The 25,570-nt window shown below is 40.9% G+C and overlaps 1 protein-coding gene across 1 annotated transcript in view; it reads left to right on the top strand.

Moving 5' to 3' along the window:
- Positions 1-8,607: 8,607 nt before the first annotated feature.
- The window catches only part of cnot6l (CCR4-NOT transcription complex subunit 6 like), a 53,048-nt gene continuing 36,085 nt past the window's right edge, over positions 8,608-25,570 (top strand). Inside the window, exon 1 of the mRNA XM_008112137.3 lies at positions 8,608-8,752. The gene's annotated coding sequence lies outside the window, so the exon portion shown is untranslated. The remainder of the gene's footprint in view (positions 8,753-25,570) is intronic.

Genomic DNA, 25,570 nt, shown 5'->3' with positions numbered 1-25,570 from the left:
TAGCTAAAAAATGTTTGTGTGATTTACCTGAGGCTGAGAGCCTGCTGCCCCTGCAGAAACAGAGAATTTAGAGTATATGCATTCACTAACTCTTTTAGAGAACAGCCAAGCCTTTGATTGTGCAGAATCTGCATCTTTGCCCGCTGAATCTCACACCTTTGTTTCTGAGATCTATATCTTTGTTTAGCATGGAACTGGACAGTTGAGTTAATTAAAAAACCCTCATAAACATATAATTTGCATGGCCTTCTCCGGGATCATGCCCTCCCAGGAGGTGTCTCAGCAGTTGATTGGTGCTTTGCCTGACCAATCCCCAGCCACCATTCTTCCTGGCAAGGGAATCCTTGCTTGGAAGCCACGATGCTAGGAGAGTTTTAGGCCAATCCTGGTGCAGATCCTAGCCAGCCTCTTTTCTGGCCAGTCAGAAGAGAGAGCGGGAGGTTTGAATAGCTGTCAGAACTGTGTAAGATGTCTTGCATTTATCTGCATGCTTATGCTTGTACATTTTGAAGCTAATTGCTGATCCAGTACTTGCATTTTTTTGGCCAAATTGTAATAAACCTGTGTGCCTTGTGCTTCACCTGGTGAGTTGGTTTCTCTGTCCTGGCCCTTCCAGTTTAGCATACGCTCACCAGACATGGATCCTCTTATCCATGGTCTTAATTAAATCACTTCACCTCCCCAATGACCTTATATTTCCATCAGGCATATGATGGCCCATTTACACTTCCTCAACCCTTGAATGACAAAACATTACTGGCCTAAATCCTGTTATTAATCCTAATTAGATCAGAACAGTTGAATAAATATATTTTACTTATATGCAGACTCACTATTAAACAATAGCTTGGATGATCTACTCTGTTTAGTATTAAGGAATCCACCAAATGCTTGTTTTGCCGAGACTCTTACACGTACAGTCAGCTCTCTATTAATAGATTCTGTACCCATGGATTCAACCACCCACAACTTGAAAATATTCACAAAAATCCCAAAATGCAAACCTTAATTTTGTAGTTGTGTAACAAGGATAGCTTTTTGCTACACCTATGCATATAAGGCTATTTTAAAACCCACAGATATTGCTATCTATGGGGGTGGTCCTGGAACCATGTCGCATGGGACAACAAGAGTCCACTGGATATATGTGTGTAGATAGATAGTATCTCTATATAAAGTTTGATAATCTCTTATCTAAAATTCTGAAATTCAAAATAGTAAAAAAAAAAAAACCTCTGAAACTGCCCATGAGTAGTTGAGATAGTGACACTTTTGTTCTCAATGTACACAAACTTTTGTTTCATGTATAACATTATTAAAACTATTGTGTATAAAATTACCATGAGGTTATGTTTCATATGCATCTCGTATAAAGTGTATTTGAAACATAAATGAATTTTGTGTTCAGACATGGGTTCTCATCTTCAAGGTATCATATTATAGAAATGGAAATATCCCCAAAATCTTTTACATTTCTGGTCTCCCAATGATTTCAGGTAAGTGATATTCAGCCCAGGACAGGTTTAATACTCTTTATCCGGAATTCCAAAATACTTGGAAATTATCCTCAAAAATGTCTGAGATAGTGATACCTTTGCTTTCTGACAGTCTGATGAACACAAACTTAGTTTCATGTACAAAATGATTTAAAATATGTATAAAATTACTTCCAGGCACTATGTATGAAGTGAATATGAAACTCAAATGAAATTGGTGTTTAGACTTGGGTTTTTACCTCCAAGATATCCTAACACTTCTGGTCCCCAAGCATTTTGGATAAGGAATGCAAAGCTTCTTCATTGTCCACCTTCCGCTGGAGTCTAAAAACATGAATGTTCTGGTGCGCTTTTGAATGAAGAGGCCACCAGCCATGTATCTTGTTTTCAATCAGTGCTGCACTTTAATATTGCTGCCTATTTTATAGGTTTTAGTATTTTAACGAGATCGCTTCCTTGTCCTCCCCTGCCCGTCTCTATTTTACTCATGGTCTTTACTCAGAGTTTTGCACTAATCATCCTATGTACATAGCAATTGATGTCTTGGTTTTAATAACTGTCATGTTATGTTGTTTTATAACTATGTTACTATATTGTGTTTTACATTTATGGACTTTTTTTCATATGTAAGCTGCACCGAGTCCATTCGAGGAGATGGAGGCGGGGTACAATAAGTTGTTGTTGTTGTTGTTGTTGTTGTTGTTGTTATTATTATTATTATTATTATTATTATTATTATTATTATTATTATTATGGTACAGGCTGAGAATTCTTTCTCCAAAATTATACAATCTCAAATACTGAAAGATTCAAGACTATCCACTTGGATGACTGAGACAGTGATACCTTTGCTTTCTAATGTTTTGAGGTGATTAACATAATTTAAAAGAATTACATAGAAAGTTACAGTCAGAATGTGTTTATCAAGTGTATATGAAACTAGGGCTAGATCTACACTGCCATATGAAATCCAAATTATCTGTTTTGAACTTGATTATATGGCAGTATAGACTCAAATAATCCAGTTCAAAGCAGACAATGTGGATTATCTACTTTGATGATCTGGATTGTATGGCAGTGTAGATCCTACCATAGATTAATACTGTTGTCTCATAATGTACATGTAAATATTTTAAAAATCTAAAAACCAAAAATATTTCTGGTTTCCCAGAATTTTGTATAAGGAATACTCAGCCCTGTAGCAAATTTGCCATTATGAACAGGCCTTGTGTGTAGGTTGCAAGAAAAAACTTATTGACAGCAACCCGTTTGTGTGTTTTGTATCTTCCATGACTGTGTGTGGGAGCAACCCGTTTCTATGTGTGTGTTTTATTCCTCCCAAACTTCTGAATCTATGTGAAATAAGCAATACCACTGAAACATGGAAACTTAAAAAAAAAAAGGTTGATGACAAAATGCGAGTGTCTTTATCTAACATAGTTTCCCCCAATCTCCTTAGGGAGGGCATTCCAAAGCTGAGGAGCCACCACCGAGAAGTCCATCTCCCTCGTTCCCACCAACTGTGTTTGAGACAGAGGTGGGATCAAGAGGAGGGTCCGCACCAATTCTTACTTACTTACTTAGACGATCCCTCGTAGTTTGAGGATGATGGTCTTCCAGTCGTGGGGTCTTGAGGATGAATTCTTAGGTGGCTGAAGAGACCTATTCTTGATCTGCATGTTCTCTCGCAGTGAGGACATCGGTTTCCAGGTGGAAGGCGATCCTGGTCAGGGTTGGCCTGATGGGCCTTCCTCTTGGCACGTTTCTCCCTTAAGCCTCTTCAAACCTCTTTGAGCCTCTTCGAACTCCGCAGCACTGCTGGTCACAGCTGACCTCCAATTACAGCGGTCAAGGGCCAGAGTTTCCCAGTTCTCAGTGTCCATGCCACAGTTTTTAAGGTTGGCTTTAAGCCCATCTTTAAATCTCTTTTCCTGCCCACCAACATTACATTTCCCATTCTTGAGTTCGGAGTAGAGCAGGAGTCCTCAAACTTTTTAAGTGGAGGGCCGATTCACAGTCCCTCAGATTGTTAGGGGGCCGGACTATGATGAAATAGTCCAAAATTAAGACTGTTGTTTGCCTTCAAGTCATTTCAGACTTAGGTCAACCCGAAGTCTAAAGTTTAGGACAGAGGCCAGGTCAATGACCTTGGAGGGCTGCATCCAGCCCATGGGCCTTATAGAATCATAGAATCATAGAATAGTAGAGTTGGAAGAGACCACATGGGCCATCTAGTCCAATCCCCTGCTAAGAAGCAGGAAATCGCATTCAAAGCACCCCCGACAGATGGCTATCCAGCCTCTGCTTAAAAGCCTCCAAGGAAGGAGCCTCCACCATGGCCCCGGGGAGAGAGTTCCACTGTCGAACAGCTCTCACAGTGAGGAAGTTCTTCCTGATGTTCAGGTGGAATCTCCTTTCCTGTAGTTTGAAGCCATTGTTCCGTGTCCTAGTCTGCAGGGCAGCAGAAAACAAGCTTGCTCCCTCCTCCCTATGACTTCCCTTCACATATTTGTACATGGCTATCATGTCTCCTCTCAGCCTTCTCTTCTGCAGGCTAAACATGCCCAGCTCTTTAAGCCGCTCCTCATAGGGCTTGTTCTCCAGACCCTTAATCATTTTAGTCGCCCTCCTCTGGACGCTTTCCAGCTTGTCAACATCTCCCTTCAACTGTAGTGCCCAAAATTGGACACAGTATTCCAGGTGTGGTCTGACCAAGGCAGAATAGAGGGGGAGCATAACTTCCCTGGATCTAGACGCTATTCCCCTATTGATGCAGGCCAGAATCCCATTGGCTTTTTTAGCAGCCGCATCACATTGTTGGCTCATGTTTAACTTGTTGTCCACGAGGACTCCAAGGTCTTTTTCGCACACACTGCTGTCAAGCCAGGCGTCCCCCATTCTGTATTTTTGATTTCCATTTTTTCTGCCGAAGTGAAGTATCTTGCATTTGTCCCTGTTGAACTTCATTTTGTTAGTTTCGGCCCATCTCTCTAGTCTGTCAAGATCGTTTTGAATTCTGCTCCTGTCTTCTGGGGTGTTGGCTATCCCTCCCAGTTTTGTGTCGTCTGCAAACTTGATGATCGTGCCTTCTAACCCTTCGTCTAAGTCGTTAATAAAGATGTTGAACAGAACCGGGCCCAGGACGGAGCCCTGCGGCACTCCACTTGTCACTTCTTTCCATGATGAAGACGACGCATTGGTGAGCACCCTTTGGGTTCGTTCGCTTAGCCAATTACAGATCCACCTAACCGTAGTTTTGTCTAGCCCACATTTTACTAGTTTGTTTGCCAGAAGGTCGTGGGGGACTTTGTCGAAGGCCTTACTGAAATCCAGGTACGCTACATCCACAGCATTCCCTGTATCGACCCAACTCGTAACTCTATCGAAAAAAGAGATCAGATTAGTCTGGCATGACTTGTTTTTGGTAAATCCGTGTTGACTATTAGCAATGACCGCATTTGTTTCTAAGTGTTCGCAGACCACTTCCTTAATGATCTTTTCCAGAATTTTGCCTGGTATTGATGTGAGGCTGACCGGACGGTAATTGTTTGGGTCGTTCTTTTTTCCCTTCTTGAAGATAGGGACCACATTAGCCCTCCTCCAATCTGCTGGGACTTCTCCCATTCTCCAAGAACTCTCGAAGATAATTGCCAGTGGTTCTGAAATAACTTCCGCTAGTTCCTTCAGTACTCTTGGGTGTAGCTGATCTGGCCCTGGGGACTTGAATTCGTTTAGAGAGGCCAAGTGTTCCTGGACAACTTGTTTCCCTATTTGGGGTTGGATTTCCCCCAATCCTTCGTCCATTCCGTGTTGCTGAGGTTGAAGATGGCTTTCTTTTTCTGAGAAGACCGAGGCAAAGAAGGCATTAAGTAGTTCTGCCTTTTCCCTGTCCCCTGTCGCCATCACCCCATCTTCTCCTTGCAATGGCCCTATCGCCTCCTTTTTCTTCCTTTTTCTACCAACGTAAGCAAAAAAGCCTTTTTTGTTGTTTTTTATGTCCCTGGCAAGCCTGAGCTCATTTTGCGCTTTAGCCTTGCGAACCTTTTCCCTACAGGTGTTGGCTATACGTTTGAATTCTTCTTTGGTGATTTCTCCCCTTTTCCACTTCTTGTGCATGTCACTTTTGAGCTTTAGCTCAGTTAGAAGTTCTTTCGACATCCATTCTGGCTTCTTTGCACTTGTCTTATTTTTCTTCTTTGTTGGCACTGTTTGCATTTGCGCCTTGAGTATTTCACTTTTGAAAAACTCCCATCCATCCTTAACTCCCTTGTTTTTTAATATCGGCGTCCATGGAATGCCGCTCAGTAATTCCTTCATTTTTTGGAAGTCAGCTCTCTTAAAGTCCAGAATGCGTGTTTGACTTGTCTTAGTTTCAGCATTCCTTTGTATTGCAAACTGCAGGAGCACATGGTCACTTGCCCCTAAGGATCCAACCACTTCAACTGTATTGATCAGGTCTTCCACATTTGTTAAGATTAGATCAAGAGTTGCTGATCCCCTTGTTGCCTCTTCTACCTTCTGGACCATAAAATTATCTGCAAGGCAAGTGAGGAATTTGTTGGACTTTGTACTCTTGGCTGAGTTTGTTTTCCAGCAGATATCGGGATAATTGAAATCGCCCATGACTACTATATCTCTTCTTTGTGCCTGTTTGGTCAGGTGTTGACAGAAGGCTTCATCAAGTCCTTCATCCTGACTCGGAGGTCTGTAGTAGACACCCACGACAAGATCTTTTTGAGTCCCGGTTCCCTTGATTCTTATCCAGATGCTTTCAAGCTGGTTTCCCGGATTACAGTCTTGCATTTCTTCTGCAACGTAACTGTTTTTGACATATAAAGCTACTCCCCCTCCTCTCCCCTTTGTTCTATTTCTGTGAAAAAGGTTATAGCCTTCAATGGTTAAATTCCAGTGATGGGAGTCATCCCACCAGGTTTCAGTGATGCCTATGACATCGTATGTGTGGTGCTGTGCTAGGAGTTGGAGTTCGTCTTGCTTATTTCCCATGCTCTGAGCATTAGTGTAAAGACATGTAAGCCCCTGTGACCTCCCCTTGAGCTGTTTATTTGGGATTATTGTGCTCTCTGTACTTGGTCCTTGCTGTGTTTGTGCAGCCCTCCGTTTAGCCTTTTGGCGGTTCCCTGTGGTCGTGGGTAATATAGTGTTCGCCGGGCTGTTGTTCCCCTCCCCCAGTGGATCTAGTTTAAAGTGCGCCTGATGAGGTTTGTGAGTCTGTGTGCAAAAAGATGTTTTCCTACTTGTGTGAGATGCACCCCATCGCTTGCCAGTAGTCCATCCTCTTGGAAGAGTAGACCATGGTCAAGGAAGCCAAAATGCTCCTCTTGACACCATTTTCTGAGCCAGTTATTGACCTGTACTATTTTTCCGGCCCTTGTAGAGCCGTGTCCTACAACAGGGAGGAGGGATGAAAAGATCACATGTACATTATACAGTTTTAGCTTTGTTCCCAGAGCTAAAACTGTATAATGTACATGTGATCTTTTCATCCCTCCTCCCTGTTGTAGGACACGGCTCTACAAGGGCCGGAAAAATAGTACAGGTCAATAACTGGCTCAGAAAATGGTGTCAAGAGGAGCATTTTGGCTTCCTTGACCATGGTCTACTCTTCCAAGAGGATGGACTACTGGCAAGTCTTAGTTTGGGAAGCCCTGATCTAGACAATCTCCTAAGACCATAGGTAAGCAAAGAGACCTCCAAAGACCATCTAGATGGTCTCATAAGACCATAGGTAAGGAAGGCCATTTAGATGATCTCATCAGGCCATCAGAAGACCATAGATAAGGAAAGGGGCCCTCAAAGACCATCTAGATGGTTTCATAAGACCATAGGTAAGGAAAGGGGCCCCCAAAGGCCATTTAGATGATCTCATAGGACCATAGATAAGGAAAGAGACGTCCAAAAGCCATCTAAATGGTCTCATAAGGCCGTAGCTAAGCAAAGAGACCTTCAAAGACCATCTAGACAATCTCATAAGACAATAGGTAAGCAAAAAGACCTCCAAAGACCAGGTAGGTCAACCCAAAGTCTAAAGTTTAGGACAGGGGCCAGGTAAACGTCCTTGGAGGGCTGCATCCGGCCTCCGAGCCTTAATTTGGGTACCCCTGGAGTAGAGTAGCTGCTTTGGGAGACAATGATCGGGCATTCGGACAACGTGGCCAGTCCAGCGGAGTTGATGGCATAGGAGCATCGCTTCAATGCTGGTGGTTTTTGCTTCCTCAAGCACACTGACATTTGTCTTCCCAAGAGATATGCAGGATTTTTCTGAGGCAATGCTGATGGAAACGCTCTACGAGTGTGACGTCTGTTGACCGTCTACGTTTTTCAGGCGTACAGCACCAATTCATAGGCGATGCGGTCCCGAATATTGGTTGGACCCAAACAGTATAGGGTTCCTAAAAGAATCCTCCACCTTGTGCGACTGTGGAGCAGAGCAGACAACTCCGCAATTGTATGCTTGTCCGCATGGACAGAGGAAGAATTGTTTGAGGCTACAGACAATGCAGTCGCTGTTGCCCGTTTTTTGGTCATAAAGATACTTAGCTGCTTGTGCTCCTTCTATTCAGTTTTATATTAATTTATTATGCAGTGCTTTTGATACGGAATAAAGAAATAAATGGCTGTGCTGAAGTGGTAGCTGCCTTCAAAGGAAGGCCTGTCACACAAACATGGAGCAAGAAACACTCGAGCAAGGCCTGGGCCCACTTCGGCCCTCCCGCTGGGTGTTTTGGACTTCAACTCCCACAATTCCTAACAGCCGGTAGGCTGTTAGGAATTGTGGGAGTTGAAGTCCAAAACACCCGGCGGGAGGGCCGAAGTGGGCCCAGGCCTTGCTCGAGTGTTTGCCGAGTGAGGCGGGAAGCAGAGGCGGCAAAGGCGAGGCCTGGTCCCTCCCTCTCCGCAGGCCCCTCCTCCTTATCCGCCTCCTCCTCCCTCCCTGATGCCTCCCGGAGAAGGGGAAGAAGGAGAAGGAGGGGAACGGCGTGCGCTGCTGCTTCTTCGGCTTCTTCTTCTGGGGAGCGGAGGCTGAGCCAGACACGCCGCGGCGTCCCAGAGAGCGGGAGGCCTTCGTCGCAGGGATCCCTCAGCGCGTCGGGCCTCCTCTCCCTGAGCCTCCTCCGGCCCCGCGCCTCGGCCCGGCCCGGCCTCCTGCATGTCTTTACGGCCCCGAGCCCCGCCGCTTCCCGAGCAGCCGCCGCCGCCGCCTCCTGAGCAGCCCCGTCGACGAGGGCTGGATGCAGGTGAGGCGAGCGGAGACTAGGCCGCATTCCGCCACTGAGGGAGCGACTGTGCCAGGCTCCTCCGCCTGGAGGGAAGAAACTAAGCAGGCCTCGATTAGCCTAGAGGCCTACTTCAGGCCGAGGGAAGGAGGGAGGGGGTGATAGATAGATATACAGTAGAGTCTCACTTATCCAACATTCTGGATTATCCAACGCAATTTTGTAGTCAACGTTTTCAATACATCGTGATATTTTGGTGCTAAATTCGTAAATACAGTAATTACTACATAGCATTACTGTGTATTGAACTACTTTATCTGTCAAATTTGTTGTATACATGATGTTTTGGTGCCTAATTTGTAAAATCATAACCTAATTTGATGTTTAATAGGCATTTCCTTAATCTCTCCTTATTATCCAACATATTGGCTTATCCAACGTTCTGCCGGTCCCTTTATGTTGGATAAGTGAGACTCTACTGTAGTTAGGGTGGTAGCAGTAGAATTAATACAGTTGGACACCACTGCCATGGCTCAATGCTACCGTGTTTCCACGAAAATAAGACAGTGTCTTATATTAATTTTTGCTCCCAAAGATGTGCTAGGTCTTATTTTCAGGGGATGTCTTATTTTTCCATGAAGAAGAATTCACATTTATTATTGAACAAAAGATGAACATTTTATATATACTGTACAGTAGTTGTGATCACAAACCAGCATAACCAGACAAACTGTGAATCCTATCAAGAATTTCTTGTTACTACCAATATTTCCATGTACAACAATCTATGGTACGTACATTTACTGATCCTACATGCTCTGGTGTTCTGTTCGGCGGGCATGCTTCCAAACAAAAACTTCGCTAAGTCTTACTTTCGGGGGAGGCCTTATATTTAGCAATTCAGCAAAACCTCTACTGGGTCTTATTTTCTGAGGATGTCTTATTTTATGTTTATGTTGGATAAGTTAGACTACTGTACCCTGTTTCCCCTAAAATAAGACATCCCCAAAAAATAAGACCTAGTAGAGGTTTTGCTGAATTGCTAAATATAAGGCCTCACCCAAAAGTAAGACCTAGCAAAGTTTTTGTTTGGAAGCATGCCCGGCACCCACCAAACAAAACACCATAGCATGCAGGACTGGTAAATGTACATACCAGTTGTATATGAAAATAATGGTAGTAACAAGAAATTCTTGACAGAAGTCACAGTTTGTCTGGTTTGGTTATGTTGGTTTGTGGTGACAACTACTGTACAGTATATAATAAATGTTCATTTTTTTGTTCAACAATAAATGTGAATTCTTCTTCATGGAAAAATAAGACATCCCCTGAAAATAAGACCTAGCGCATCTTTGGGAGCAAAAAATAATATAAGACACTCTCTTATTTTTGGGGAAACACAGTATATATATAATAGCCTCCTATATTATATTTGGACAGTAGAGTCTCGCTTATCCAACATAAACGGGCCAGCAGAACGTTGGATAAGCGAAAATGTTGGGAGCGATTAAGGAAAAGCCAAATTATGTTATGATTTTACAAATTAAGCACCAAAACATCCTGTTTTACAGCAAATCGACAGAAAAAGCAGTCCAATACACGGTAATGTTATATAGTAATTTACTGTATTTACGAATTTAGCACCAAAACATCACAATGTATTGAAAACATTGACTGCTAAAAAGTTGACTACAAATAAAGAGAATTGCATAGGATGAACTTACAGTGACAACATTGTTGGAAGCTAAATCCGTAAAAAGTTCAGTCTTTGCTGCTTAGAGAAACAGCTGTGGATCCAGGTGGGAGGCAGACTGTGTTGGATAATCCAGAACGTTGGATAAGCAAAGGTTGGATAAGCGAGACTTGACTGTATTACAGTGTTCCCTCACTTATCACTGGGGTTAGGTTTGCAATAAGTGAAGATCTGTGAAGTAGGGATGCTATATTTATTTTAACATTTATACATCATTTTAGTAGTTTAGACTATTGATAAATCGCCTCCTTCTCTCCCGTTGCCACTTGGGCTCCTTCTCTCTCCCTTTGGCTTTTCCTTCCTCCCTTCCTTAGGCTGTAAATTGTAATTTTTTATGATTTATAACCGCAAAACAGCGAATCCACAAAAAGTGAACCGCGAAGTAATGAGGGAACACTGTACAGTATATTCAAGATCCTGCACTTTTGTCCAACCCCTTTGAATTTGCGACGGTAGCCATTCCTGGCCAGATCCAAGTTTATCTTGTGAGGTGGGTTTGACGACCTGATCTTTATTCATGCATACAACAATAATATATATATATATATATATATATATATATATATATATATAATGTGTTGTCGAAGGCTTTCATGGCCGGAATCACTGGGTTGTTGTGCATTTTCTGGACTGTATGGCCATGTTCCAGAAGCATTCTCTCCTGACACTTTACCCACATTTATGGCAGGCATCCTCAGACGTATCTGTGGAAGGTCCAGGGTGGGACTAAGAACTCTTGTCTGTTGGAGGCCAGTGTGAATGTTGTAATTAATCACCGTGATTAGCATTAATGGCCTTGCAAGCCATTCCTGCCTGGGGGAATCCTTTGTTCGGAGGCGTTAACTGCCTATGATTGATTCATGTCTGTAATTCCTCTATTTTCAGAGTGTTGTTCTTTATTTACTATTCTGATTTTAGTGTTTTTTAAATACTGGTAGCCAGATTTTGTTCATTTTCATGGTTTCTGCCTTTCTGTTGAAATTGTCCACATGTTTGTGGATTTCAGTGGCTTCTCTGTGTAGTCTGACATGATAGTTGTTAGAGTGGTCCAGCATTTCTGTGTTCTCAAATATTATACTGTGTTCATCAAGTTCATCAAGTGCGCTGCTATGGCTGACTTCTCTGGTTGAGAGAAGTCAGCCACCCAAGTCAAAAAAGAAGCACAATCAAAGCCCTGGTAGACATGCAAAAAAATCTGTGTACCCCACCTCCTCCAAGGTGAACTAAACCACCTAGGGATATAGTGTCTGGATCCAGGGAAGTCATGCTACCCCTCTATTCTGCCTTGGTCAGACCACACCTGAATACTGTGTCCAACTCTGGGCACTGCAGCTGAAGGGAGATGTTGACAAGCTGGAAAGCGTCCAGAGGAGGGCGACTAAAATGAGTAAGGGTCCAGAGAACAAGCCCTATGAGGAGCGGCTTAAAGAGCTGGGCATATTTAGCCTGCAGAAGAGAAGGCTGAGAGGAGACATGATAGCCATGTACAGATATGTGAGGGGAAGTCATAGGGAGGAGGGCAAGCTTGTTGCTGCTGCCCTGCAGACTAGGACACGGAACAATGGCTTCAAACTACAGGAAAGGAGATTCCACCTGAACATTAGGAAGAACTTCCTCACTGTGAGAGCTGTTCGGCAGTGAAACTCTCTGCCCCGGAGTGTGGTGGAAGCTCCTTCTTTGGAGGCTTTTAAGAAGAAGCTGGATGGCCATCTATCGGGGTTGCTTTCAATGAGATTCTCCTGCTTCTTGCAGGGGGTTGGACTGGATGGCCCATAAGGTCTCTTCCAACTCTACGATTCTATGATTCTAACTGGGTTCTACAGGCCAGTGGACTCCACCACAGACATCAGAAGAGCTGCAAGGCCAAGAACAAGCCATGAGAGTAAAGACAAAGATCCACCCAGAGGAAAAGTGTTCTTACCATACATCAAGGGAACCATTGACCGCATAAGAAAGCTGATGAAGAAACACAACCTACAAACTATCTACACTAAGAAAATCCAAGAAATGCCACATTCAGCAAAGGACAAGAGGGATCCTCTCACCTCTGCAGACGTCTACCCTATACCATGCAGCTGTGGACAAGTCTACATAGATACCACCAAATGCAGGGCCCAAACACGAATCAAGGAACATGAAAGGCACTGCAGACTAAGTCAACCAGAGTAGTCAGCCATAGCAGAGCACTTGATGAACCAACCTGGACACAGCATATTATTTGAGAACACAGAAATGCTGGACCAATACTAATACTGTATTGTGTTACGCTAATAATATAATATATTGTATATACAAATAATATTGATAATATAATGTACTACAATATAATACTAATAATCATATAGGAATTTATAAGAATATAGTAACTGTATATATTACATGTAATATTACTAATAATACTGCAATACAGTGGTATAGTACAATATAGTAATATATAATACTACATATAGTGGCGCAGCGGGCTAAATCGCTAAACTGCAGAACTTGCTGACTGGAAGGTTGGCAGTTCGAATCCACAGGACAGGGTGAACTCCTGCTGTTAGCCTCAGCTTCTGCCAACTTAGCAGTTCGAAAACATTCAAGCATGAGTAGATCAATAGGTACCGCTTTGGCAGGAAGGTAACGGCGCTCCATGCAGTCATGCCTGCCACATGACTTTGGAAATGTCTTTGGACAACACCAGCTCTTTGGTTTGGAAATCAAGATTAGTACGACCCCCCAGAATCTGACAAGTCTAGACTTAATGTCACAGAATCATAGAGTTGGAAGAGACCTCGTGGGCCACTCAGTCCAACCCTCTGACAAGAAGCAAGAAAATTGTATTCAAAGCACCCCCAACAGATGGCCATCCAGACTCTTCTTAAAACCCTCCAAAGAAAGAGCCTCCACCACACTCCGGGGTAGAGAGTTCCACTGCCGAACAGCTCTTACAGTTAGGACATTCTTCCTAATATTCAGGTGGAATCTCCTTTCTTGTTGTTTGAAGCCATTGTTCCGCTTCCTAGTCTCCAGGGCAGCAGAAAACAAGCTTGCTTCCTCCTCCCTATGACTTCCCCTCACATTTATACATAGCCATCATGTCTCCTCTCAACCTTCTCATCTGCAGGCTAAACATGCCCAGCTCTTTAAGCCGCTCCTCATAGGGCTTGTTCTCCAGACCCTTGATCATTTTAGTCGCCCTCCTATGGACACATTCCAGCTTGTCAACATCTCCCTTAAGTTTTAGTGCCCAGAATTAGACACAGTATTCCGGGTGTGGTCTGATCAAGGCAGAATAGAGGGGTAGCATGATTTTCCTGGATCTATTCTAGACACTATACGCCTATTCCAAGGGGAAACCTTTCCCTTTACTTAATACTAATATTGTGCTGTGCTAATTATGTAGTATATTATACAAATATAACATTGCTAATAATATAATGTAATGCAATATGATACAATATAACAATACATAATGATAATATTGTAGTAAAAGTTAAAGGTTTCCCCTGATGTTAAGTCCAGTCATGTCTGACTCTGGGGGTTGGTGCTCATCTCCATTTCTAAGCCGAAGAGCCGGCGTTGTCCGTAGACACCTCCAAGGTCATGTGGCCACTGGCATGACTGTATGGAGTGCCGTTACCTTCCCGCTGGAGTGGTGCCTATTGATCTACTTACATTGGCATGTTTTCGAACTGCTAGGTTGGCAGGAGCTGGAGCTAACAGCGGCTGCTCACGCCGCTCCCGGGATTTGAACCTGGGACCTTTCGGTCTGCAAGTTCAGCAGCTCAGTGCTTTAACACACGTTGCCACCGGGGCTCCTTGTAGTATAATAATACTAATATATTAAATACAATTACTGATAACATATAATGATATACTGTTTTATTATTGTATATTTGTATATTTTAAGGTGTAATATTTTTGATCATGAGCCGCTTTGAGTCTCCGTATGGAAAGATAAAGTGGGATATAAATAGATAGAAAAGTAGGTTGAGCTGGTCATTTGAATTCCTTTGCAATGACCAGCAGTTTGGACAAAGTATATATTATTATTATTATTAATGCAACATTAGAATAATAATAATAATAATAATGCAACTACAACAGCCAGCATAGTAATCTTGTTTACTGTGTGCAAATCTTGTTGTGTATCAAATAATAATAAAGCAATAATAACATTATGTAACAACATTTGGAAAAAATAATTCAGTTCCTGGTTTCAAAGTGTCATTTCCTGTTTGATTGTGCAGCCCTTACTTTGAAAGTAGTTGTTCCACTCCAGAAACTTTTGTGTTTGTGGCTGCCACAAACTATGCTGAATTGGCTGAGATTCAGTGAGATATTCATTGAAAAACTAGAGCACAATATGGTACTTCAGGATGTCTCTCCCGCAGGTAGGCTGTTAGGAATTTTGGGTGTTGGAGTCTAAAACACCTGGAGGGCCCAAGTTGGCCCATGCCTGGTGTAGATACACACCTGGATTTGGATTACTTATGTTATCTCTTATTTGGAATTCTTGGTACCAGAAGTGTTTTGGGGTACAAATATGCAGTAGAATTAATGTAGTTTACTATTACTTTAGTTCAGTGTTATGGAATCATGAATTTAAGTTTTTACAACTGCCAAGGAATGATAACAGATTGAAAACCTTATCATAGCACAGCTCCCATGATCCCATAGCATTGAACCCTGGCAGTTAAATTGGTGCCAAGCTGCATTCATTCTGCGGTGTAGATGCACCCTAAATTGGTATTGGTATCTGGACTTAGGTAAGTTATTGCAAGTTGAATATTCCTTATTGGAAATGCTTGGGATCAGAAGTCTTTTGGAAATATTTTTCCCAGAGTTTTTAGAACATTATCATATAGATTCAAGGTAAAAAAACAAAATCAAGGACAAATATATAATTAAAACCATACAAAATTAAGATTAAAACATAAATCAACAACAAAATGACACACATCAACACACGACTGAAAGAGATTGGATTATTAGTAGTAATGGAAATTGCAATACTGGGCCTGTATACCCTAAAAATACCAGATTCTGTCTGCTCTTGGAAACTAAGCAGGGTCAATCCTGGTTAGTACTTCAGTGGGAGACTGCCAGTGAATACCAAGTGCTGTGGTTTGTATTTCAGAGGAAAGAACTGACAAACCACCTCTGAGTGAAATTAATGTGGTTTCTGTAAGTTGACAGGCAACTTGAAGGAACAAATATGCACGCGCACACATCCTACCTACCCGTCAAAATCATAAACCCCATATGGAGGCTTGCAAGCCAAACAATTTGGCTTAATGTATGTTCCTGTGATTTTAAATAACAGTTAACTCTACATGTTGATGGAGAGAGCGGGTATATCAAATAAGTATAAATATTGATTAAAGTATTTGTATTTAAGTTCAGAGTAACACTGCTGCGTGTTGGCAATATTCAGAAGAATGTTACAGGCTATGGGAAAAACCTTAGTATATTACATGACAATAAATCTTAGTATACTCCACAATATATTTTCAACAACATTATCACATACTGGGATTGTAGCTTTAAGGTATATCTTATAATTGCTTTATAGTGTTCAGAAATTGCTTTGTTGACTTAGCCTTTAAAAAACTCAAACCTACATGGTGCGTGTTGATGAAGAAAGAGACATGTGTTTATATGTGAGTGTATAAAGAAGTGTAAGGAGAAGTGAGAACGTAATCTGTAAGAAGAGAGACGCAAAAATAGAGGTGAAGTGTTATTGAAAGAGGAAATGAAGGGACTGAAGAGCAAAGGGTTCATATAGAAAGAGAATGGGCACTTCTACATAGATGAATGTACTCAGATAAATCTGCAGTTCTGGGCAGAAAGTGGCACATAAATCAGTTGTGTAGAGAGAGCTGTGTGTATTTATGTATGCAGATTGTATAATGAGTACTAGAATAAACTGTCAATAGTAAGGAACTCTAGCTTAAAGCTATTTTTGAGTCAGTTATTAAGAGTATTGGATGGGGCAATCGAGTTTGAATCTCCGTTAACTCTAAAGTTTGAGCTCACATGGATATAGTCAGTTTAAACTTTCTTACATTTGTAAAATGGAATAGCACCCAATATCCTTTAGGGAAGGGTGGGAAGTACATAGAAAAGCAACAGTAGTGTTTAAGGAACGTGCATATGTTCAGAGGAACGTTTGGGTAATATGCTAAATGCTGCTTCCCCACAGGAAGAGCTCCGTGTAAACACAGTGAACAAAGGCATAGTTCTGTATCATTCAGATTAAGGCCTGTTAAACTTTGTGAGGTTAATGTTTGGCAAAATAATTTTGAACATGTGGACAGTGTTTATCCAGTAACTCAGCTGGGGGCAGGGAATGAAGTCTCCCTGTTTAAGGCAGAATTTGGCTGTGTGTGGCTCAGATTGGTTAAGAGCTTGTGATATTCAAAGTTTAGACTATTTTAAGTAGAATTTAAACACACATGGGCCCCTGCTGGTGGCTCAGTGTGTTAAAGCGCTGAGCTGTTGAATTTGCGGACCGAAAGGTCCCAGGTTCAAATCCCAGGAGCAGAATGAGCACCCGCTGTTAGCCCCAGCTCCTGCCAACTTAGCAGTTCAAAAACATGCCAATGTGAGTAGATCAATAGGTACCGCTCCGGCGGGAAGGTAACAACGCTCCATGCAGTCATGCCGGCCACATGGCCTTGGAGGTGTCTATGGACAATGCCGGCTCTTCGGCTTAGAAATGGAGATGAGCACCAACCCCCAGAGTTGGTCACGACTGGACTTAACGTCAGGGGAAACCTTTAACTTTTACTTTAAACACACATAGAGTTCATGCTTAAGAGATTGTTAAAATTCTTGATACACAGCAAAATAAGTCGGTTGGTTATTTTCTGTTATTGTAGTAAACTTAAGATATCAGATCCCATCTGATCTTGGAGGCTAAGCAGGTCAGCTCTGGTTAATACTTGGATGGGAGACTGAATGAGTAACAGGCATTGTTGGCTATATCTCAGAGAAAGGGACTGGCAAAACCACATATGAATGTTACTTGCATAAAGACAACCTTATGAAATTCATGGGGTCACTATCAGTTGAAAGGGAGCTTTGAAAATACAGTAGAGTCTCACTTATCCAACACTCGCTTATCCAACATTCTGGATTATCCAACGCATTTTTGTAGTCCATGTTTTCAGTACATCGTGATATTTTGGTGCTAAATTCATAAATACAGTAATTACTACGTAGCATTACGGCATATTGAACTACTTTTTTGCCAAATTTGTTGTATAACATGATGTTTTGGTGCTTAATTTGTAAAATCATAACCTAATTTGATGTTTAATAGGCTTTTCCTTAATGCCTCCTTATTATCCAACATATTCACTTATCCAACATTCTGCCGGCCCGTTTATGTTGGATAAGTGAGACTCTACATACATGATGAAATTCCTGTTCAAATGATGAGAATATAACAAATATTAAGAAATCTATAGAGGTGCCCAGAAAAATCATTTTAATTGTATAGTCTATCTTCCTTTAGTATCTTCAGAAAAACAGATTTGGTATCATCTGCAGACTTGATAAGCAAGCCTTCTAAACCTTCATCATTCTAAGTCATTTTTAGCCTAGCCCAACTAAATATGATTTTTTAATTAGGGCAACCAAATTTTCTGAAAGAAGACATATGTCGGAATTACACTGTCAGGAATCTTCAGACTGATTTGTTTGATTGGTTCATTGGCAGCAGAAAAGCTTAAATGAGCTCTGATAGAGATAATAGTGTCCTTTGTGTCTTCAGTGTTTGCTGGCCTCAAGCAAGTTTACCACTGACATAGTGAAAATATTCATATGCAACAGGTGTTTCTGAGCAACCTATCAATTTTCAAAGAACAAGGATTGCAGGCATTCACACTATACACCAGCTGCAGATGAGCATTTGCCATATTCAGCTAACTTTATTTGAAATATGCTGAAAATAAATAAAAGCATACAATATATTTTTAGCTTGCTTGCACATGTTGAATTTCTCAAATGTCAAATTGTGTTCAGTTGGATTATTCCTATTTTTAGAGCCATTTCTTTCCTTTTTTGTTCTACACTTATGGTTTCTTTAGCTAGAACATGCATGGATAATGTGATAATAAGTTGTATCTATAGTGTAGGTAGAACTGCAATGTAGTACTTACAGTGTGACTATGGTAGAAGTAAATATTTCAGCTTTTCTCCTTAGGAGTGAAAAATATATTGACAATCTTCAGAGGTAATCTGAAAAAAAGAAACTTTTGTAATACTTTTCATATAAATGACATTGTTATCTGGAGATATTCTGTCGTAGCTTAGTCACAGACCAGAGGCCAAAATGTCTTCCCCTTTAGCATATGTGTAATATGGAATTATTTAGCAGACAGATATATCTTCTTGCTTCACAATGCTGCCGTAATGGGATAGAGTCATAGCTGCTGGATATCTCACTGGCAGATAATCAGTTGGCACAGAACTCACTTTCAGACCTCATCCACAGTAGCAAAAAAAAAACCAAAACAAACCATACTCACTTCCATGCCAGTGATGTTAAAACACATGACATACACAGTTTTTAGCAGTGAAGTTGCTTCTTTTCGGCTTTAATGTGATGTTAAAAAACTCACTTCCTACTCTGGAGTTTCCAAGAAAAAACAGCATTTTTCCTGTCTGTCCTTATTAGCAGTAGTGAGTGACTGAGGATGGTGCAATATCGCTGCTTTGCAGCGTTTTAATTTTTGTATACTTTTTATCATGTTTTTATCATGTTTTAATTGTTTTGTTTTTATAGTATATTTGTTGCTGGCCCTCGTGGCAGAATGTAAGCCGCTCTGAGTCCCCTCGGGGAGAAGGGCAGGGTATAAATGCATGTAATAAATAAATAATAGCACTGGAGATGGGGAGTTGTGGGTGGCGCATATTGATGGATAATATCTTCCTTCTATTAAGCATCACAGTTTTGTTTTTTTTTTAAATCACCCTATGTTTGAGGTTCTTGTTGTGAATGCGCCTTCGGAGACTGTGAATGATAGTGGTGGGATCAGGAGAGGAAGGAAAAACCCTCGAGAGGAGGGCTCGTTGGAGGATTTGTTTAGGAAAAGGGTCAGGGAGACTGATGGGGAGTCTTCTGAGGAGGATTCATGTGGGGATCCTGAGGTGGAAATGGATGCTGGGGAACAGGTGTTAACGGAGGAATTGGGCACGGACTGGGCACGGGCACCGGAGATGCTTGGGGACGAATCGGGGCCCATGGATACTGCTGATGCTGGGGAAGCTTGGGTATCTTCAGAAGCAGATCCCACTTGGTCTGCTTGGAGGAGTGAGAGGGGGTCCACAGGTGTGGATAGAGTTGGACATGGGCAGGATGATTGGGACTCTGATGAGGAATTCGGAACACCTGACCCAAGGGCATTGGCTGTGTGGAGTTGTGATTCAGATTAAGAAGTTGAGACACCTGCTCTTTGGGCGTGAATAGTTTGGACACCCAAGGAGACCTGGATATATTGGGGTTGTTTGGCCATTATACCTTGCATGTGGCAAGGTGTTGATGGGCGCCATTGGGTTTCCTGTGTGTGTTACTGAAGACTTGACTGGGACTTTGCGATGGATGTAAGTTTAATCTGGGTTATTCTGCAACGGAGGGCTGGAATTGTTGGGTTTTCCTGGACTGCACTGTTATTACTATTTTGTATTAGCTGCTGTTCGCCCTCGTTGCTTTGGCTCTCTGTGCCATTTCGTGTTGTGACCTTCTTGGATGGCTTCAACCTCTCAGACCTTGGACCTTGGACTGGAACTTGAGTCGGCTTTGCTCTTCGCTCTCAATCCATGGCTTGCCGTCGTTTTCTATTCCGTGGCTGTCTGCTGTTGCTGACTACTATCTTCACTCCTGATACCGAAGCTGTCTGCTTATCCCGACTTCGGACCGGCTTGACGACGTTCTCCCACTCTGCTCCTTTAACTCCTGGCTTGGTGTTTGCTTCTGCAGCAGCTTGACGCTGCTGGTTTATCCCAACTTCGGACCGGCTTGATGACACTTTCCCGCTTTGCTCCTTTAACTCTTGGTTTGGTGTATGTTCCAGCAGCGGTTGCTGCAAGCTCGCCAGCGTTTCGCTGTTTTGCTGGCTTTGCTGCTCTCAGCTGGGAGTTCCCTAGCTCAGTTTGTTTGTTTTGAACTCCTTTTTGTACTTTTGAGTTTTGGGAAAGGTTTGTGGGCTTCAATACTGCTTGCTTTAGTTCATGCCTCCATTTTTCAGCCCATTGTGAACTTTTGGGTCAAGTTCTAGAACTTTAAGTTTAACCCGGATTATATCTCTGGCTAATCCGGATTATTTGCCAGTTCTTGTTTTTTGGGATTTTACCCGCTTGTTATACTTAATAACACTGAAAGTTAAGTGTTCTAAGTCTTTTTAGTTTGTTGAGCTGTTTTTTGGACTGTTGCTTTAATCAACTCTATTTTGTTCTCTAATTGGCGTCTGACTTTTGACAGTTCTTTACTTGCTAGGCTCTGTTTAACATTTTATTAAATATATATTATTTCATTTGTAAAGTGCACTGTTGAGCACATGGCTAGACTCAGCTGCGGAGTGGGTAGCAGCCCTGCAAAGGAGAAAAATGTGGTGGCCCCAAGGAAAAATGAACCCTTTACTTTCTCTTTTTCCTTCCCGTCAGGGCTGCCATACCCTTCATGGCAGAATCCCTCTTGCAAAGTTGTTTGCTCAAAGTCAAGCAGCCAAAGGCTTCATCCAGAATAAGACGCCTAGCTATGCACTGTCTTATCTGCATCAGTTGCACATAATAACAAATATAGTGTCATCTGCCGATTTTAATTTGTTACTGATTTTCATGACTTCTTTCTCTGAGTCTAATCCTACTTTGTCAACACTATTTTTATCTTATAGATTAAACAGATAGAGTGATGGAATGTGGCCTTACCTGACCCCATTGCAAATTGGAAACCATTCTGATACTCCGTTTTCTTCTGAAGAGTGGCTTTTTGTTCTAAATACTGGTTTTGCATCAGAATTATTAAATACTGTGATTTTCAAGCCTATACAGTAAAGGCTTTGTTAAAATCTATAAAGCACGGGATTGCTTTATCTCAAAATCCTTTGATATAATTCATTAGCCAACATATCTGAGATAAATCAGCACTTTCTATGCAGGAAGCAGGAAATGTTTCTGTTTAAATATTTTATTCTGTGTGGAAAATGCTCTTTGCTGTGCAAGTCAGCCATGTGCAAATGTTGTTCAGAATGCTTCACAAACTTTTTGGCAGGATTTCTTAAAATATCACTTTATAGTCAAATTAGAGCACATACTTTATCAAGAAAACATGGTCTTTGCCCTTTCTCCCACATAATCTGAGGTAGAAGAGTGCGTAATGAAACAGTTGGAAACATCAACACTGCCCACGTGGTGTACTATAATTATTTTCTAATGCTGAACAAATGAAAACTGCCTGATTCTCCTGTAGCTCAAAAAGCACAAGGTTAACTTCTAATTAAAAATGGTGCTTATGGAATGTGGGAATTATTTAAAAGCTATCATGAGTAATACTTTCTGTTAACTGCATTCACAAATTTGATTAAGTTATTTTCCTGGCAGGTGGGCTGTGGTTTACACCTATCCATAACTGAACATACTGTAATAATTTAGTTCTTCAGAGCAGCTAGTTTGAGGCATTACAACTGCTTCTGTTAAACACCACGAAGAAATTATGCATACTGCTTTAGAATATGCACTTGAGGAGAAAATAGTCTCATTGCACACATTTTTTTCTTTTTTTTTTCTTTTAGGAAAAATGATTTCCTTGACAGAGCATTGGTGAATTCCAAGACCAAATACCATTTTTGGGGGGGAAATTGGTGGTAATAGCCTAAACTGATTCTAATTAAAGTGGTACTCCCTGTACTGCTGCCAGCCGCTGAGCCAGGGGCTACTGCTTTCTGTAAAGTTTCAAGGGAAGAAATGGACACAGATTTAATGTTGGGCCATGGCACGCTGGAAAGCATATAGTTACCAGCCTCCACATATAACCTGAGAAACACTTAACTGAATGATCATTGCTGGTTCCAGCTAGAGTAGATCATCGAATCAATGGGATTTAAATAAAATTGACAAAATTATTCAGTCACCTATTCAATAGACCTATTTTTGAGAATTAGCAACTGGATTTGGGATAATAAAAACATAAAAACTAAAATAGTTCTTATCCCTTCCGAGTATGATTGTCTTCCAGATGTAGTGTCTTGGCAGTGGATACGTAGGTGACTGTGGAGCCCTATTCTTGACCCGCATATTCTTCCAAAGTGAGGGCATCGGTTCCCAGGTAATGTTCTCTTAGTCTCAGAGGAAGACAATGACAAATCCTTTGAACAAAGAAAATTCCATGATAGATTTCCATTAGGGTTGCTGTAAGTCAGAAACAACCTGAAAGCACACATGACAAGTACAAATACATAGCATTGCTGCTGAGAATCCAGTGCATTAGTCAATTTGAATTTTTAGTGTTAATTTCTACACTTTGGGATTAAATAAATATCCTGAGCTACAGTGTTCAAGACAGTTCAGCTATATAATCCACTCAATAGAAACAATACTGGGTAATCGTTTTCCCCACTTTTTAAATTCCAGAGCTTTTGTGACGTGCAAACTAGAGTCCAGTTTAATTAAACATCGTGCAATTAATATTATGATTCAGAACATACAATATCAGTTGTAGTATCTGCTTTTGCTTTATGTTAATTTCTTGATTGGAGCCTTTAATGTGAGCCTAATTTTTTTTCATGAATCTCTAAAACTGTATGTCTTTGTTTGTCTTATTGCACAATATGTTTTGAGTGATTTTTTTCTTGAGTATTTAAACATTTGTCATGCCTACTGTGTGCATATGAATATTTAGGCTCTCTTTTTAAACTAAAAAAAAGGAGATTAGTTTTTTATTTCATGGGCATGCAACTGTAACCAGGCCAAATGGATAATTTTCAGTGCTTCACCAGGACCCAACAAGAACTGGGAGAAAAGAACACCCTCAGAAAGTCACCAGTTTATTATTTAAAGGTTAAATAGTATGAGGAGGGTGAAAAGTACCCAGAAAGTGAATTATGGCTTGTGAAAGTTTCTAGAGGGAAAAATCCACTCTTATATTTTCCAGGACAGAAATCAATAGCGTTTTAAGTAGTTGGAGCCGAAAAAACAGACCAGATTGTGTGGGAGTGGTTGCATATGGCCCTCAGGGCCACATTTGTTTCATAGCATAATTCAAAAGCAACTTTCTTTTTCAATACACAGGCATCACCATCTGTGTATTTTTTTGGTATCAAATTTTTACTGTGTTATAGGAAGAAAAACAAAAAAAAACAATTTTCCAAATGTCACCAATCAGAATACACACATTATTTCCCTAATACCACCACCTCCTCCTTTCCACCTGTGGACCTCCACCCATGACTTCTGACACTACACCCTATGGAACCAGTATATAACAAAACTATCCTTATCATTACATTAATAAATTCCTCATGTGACTACAGTAGAGTCTCACTTATCAAACATAAACAGGCCGGCAGAACGTTGGATAAGCGAATATGTTGGATAATAAGGAGAGATTAAGGAGAAGCCTATTAAACATCAAATTATGTTATGATTTTACAAATTAAGCACCAAAACATCATGTTATATAACAAATCTGGCAGAAAAAGTAGGTCAATACGCAGTAATGCTACATAGTAATTACTGCATTTACGAATTTCGCACCAAAATATGATATAGTGAAACCATTGACTACAAAATGCATTGGATAATCCAGAACGTTGGATAAGCGAATGTTGGATAAGTGAGACTCTACTGTATTTCAAAATCTATTTTTTCTTCTTTTTTAAATACCAGAAGGCAAGACTCCATTACCAGCTGTGTATTTCTGTCTTTAAAAAAAACCCTACAAAATTCATGGGGTTAAGTAAACGAGGAATTTAAAAGCACATATATTCACACACATGTATTAACATCATTTTTAATTTATTCATCACTTCAAAATAAAATATTCTGTAACCCATCTTCATTTTGTAGGGAAAAAAAGGCTTCAAAGCATACTGGCTCTCCAGATTTTTTGCTGTACTCTCATTCAGATTGGTAGTAAATAAGGTTTTCCCCACCATAAATTTAGATTTTTAGTTAAATAAATATATTATGAAGAGTTTCCAGGACGCTCTGGGTAATAGATGTGCAGAAAGCAGAGTTGCTTTTGTTGTTCACAAGTACCTTAAAGCTGTTTGGTATATTTCTCAATATAGCTGGAACATCTGATAGTCTGTGGAGAGAGAGGCTGAGGTGTCGTGTAAAGGAGTCACTAAAGCAAGTCAAAACCTGTTTAGATGCAGGCTTTCTGGATCTGTTCCAAATTGTCTAGTTGGATTTATGACTGTAGTATGAATTACTATATGCTTGTGTGAGAATATCTAGCTATCACATGATACTGCTTCGAAGTGTCTTTTGTAGTTTGCTCTATACAGTATAACAAAGTTTAGGGTTTTTTCTCTACTTATGGCTTTGACCATTTTTAAGATGGATCAAACCCATTGCTTTTTTTACTGCAGAAAATGAGTGAATGAAGACTTATCATTTTCAAAGTACTCCACATCTCTTTGTCCCCATCCACACTGACAATTAAATTCAGTTCAAAGCTAGCTTCAAACCACAGCAGCTAACAACAAATTACCAAAAAAGTGTGTAAAAGAAAGCCTCTAATGTGTATCAGTTCTCAGTGGTTGTGTATCACCATCTGGATCTCAAACTGATTCCAGGATTTCCTGTATAATCATCTGCACAGCAAAACTTCTTTCTTCAACTGCATTAAATGGTCAGTGTAGATGGGGCCTTCAAAATCTAAATGACTGAAAACAAATGTAAGTGCTGCTCAGTCTCTTTTACTGTGTATTCAATATATTGCCTTTGCTGTAATGTAAAACTGATTTGTAAAGAAATCTGATAAACACCCAAATGTCCAGCAATTTGTTATGGTGCTGTGCAGTCCCCAACTTACAAATAACTCATAGTTAAGAACAGGGGTAAGACAACAGGAAGTGAAATTCCCTAGGAAGGGA

Source organism: Anolis carolinensis, chromosome 5 (assembly GCF_035594765.1).
Source record: "Anolis carolinensis isolate JA03-04 chromosome 5, rAnoCar3.1.pri, whole genome shotgun sequence".
Taxonomy (NCBI): domain Eukaryota; kingdom Metazoa; phylum Chordata; class Lepidosauria; order Squamata; family Dactyloidae; genus Anolis; species Anolis carolinensis.
Note: the sequence above shows the minus strand (reverse complement) of the source record. Positions and strands in the feature narration are given on the sequence as shown.